Genomic DNA, 1,611 nt, shown 5'->3' on the forward strand with positions numbered 1-1,611 from the left:
GTCGTAGGATATTCTCAATGCTTCTGCTATTGTCTTCCTCTATGGAGGATAGTACCAAGGACATTCACAGTCAATTCATTTTTCTGCTCTTGTCATTTTCCCCAAACATACTATAAACTTTGCTAAACTTGCACTCGTAGTGGTAAGAAAATGAAGAGCAACAGCAAAGGATCAGAGCTTGTACAAGTAAAATTGTTTCGAAAACTCTTTTAACCTCTCCATATATTGATGCTATATTTTCTTGCTTGAATATTTTCAACTATGTGAAGGGAATACAAATTTTTCATGCAAGTTTTTTAAAAAATAACTCATATTATATGCTCTTCATGCTTCCTTGACCAACAGAGTCCATTTCCTTCTTATCAGCTCTGTGACTCATGTCATGGAAAGGACCACAGTTTTATTAACATTTTGCTTCCCCTTCCTTAAAGGCATAGTATGAAGTAGGTGCCCAAGTAGAGATTTTCTTTCACAGTCCCTTACACGTAGGTGGGCCAGGCCAATTGAATGATGTGAAATGGAACAGTTTTAGGCAAAGGCATCTAAGAGGTGTGTTTGTGTGTGTGTGTGTCTGTGTGTGTGTGTGCATATGTGTGTGTGTGTGTGTGTGTGACAGAGAGAGACAGAGAGACACAGAGAGATCCAGCTTGCTATTTTCCTCTTCTTAGATCCCCCAAAGATTAGAAAGAAGTAAGCCTCATTTGATATTCTCTTTATTGTAATAGCTAGAGCAACACTAACTAATAATAATAATTGGTAATTTGAAGGGGTATTCCATGAACAAAATAATTGATAATAAGTGATGACATTTTTTTAAATTAGGAGTTATGGAATAGAAAAATAGCTTGCCCTGTCTAGAAATATATAGACCTGTGCCCTCCATTACATTAAGAAGCAAAAGCAGTGCTTACTCAACCTGTATCTCTAGGAAACCTATAGAAAAGAGCAAGCATTTCACTCTTGTGCATCTTCTTCATTGCTCATGCAAAAATTGCTGCATCAAATAGATTGGCCCAGACGATGATTCACTTTTCCAGGAAAAAAAGAAAATAAAAGGAAATTAAAAACAGACATTTCAGATCTCAGCTTTTCCAAACAAAGGAGTGTTAATTGCATATAATCCTTGGAAAGAACATTAAAATAATTTTAAGCTGAGGCCCAATAAAGCATTTTACTTATGGAAAGAAATCCAGCACTGAAGCAAACCTTATGTTAGGGCACAATCTTTGTACACACAATCTTACTGGGTAGTATGCATGCATTTTAAGAAAAGAGGGGAATGAAGAAAATTAAAAAGAGAATTACATAAATAAATAGAATGAGTATATGGAAAAGTATTTCAGGTGGTTACTGACACATGAAATCAACTTTTCTTCTACTATTCTTTATTATTTTTGAATATGGTAGCATTCACATATATGTAAATTATGAAAATGCTGCTACATAATAAATGCCCTCTAAAAAAATTACAAAAGAGTATCATATTTAACAATCAAGTGCCATGCGCTGGCCAGATTGCTCAGCAGATTAAAAGTGCCTGCTTAGGCAGATGCAGGGACAGGGGTTTGATCTCTGCCATGCAATGCAGGCCTTGCCCTGAGATGGCAAGTG

The sequence above is a fragment of the Octodon degus genome, unplaced genomic scaffold (genome assembly GCF_000260255.1).
Source record: "Octodon degus isolate 3935 unplaced genomic scaffold, OctDeg1.0 scaffold00006, whole genome shotgun sequence".
Classification (NCBI taxonomy): Eukaryota; Metazoa; Chordata; class Mammalia; order Rodentia; family Octodontidae; genus Octodon; species Octodon degus.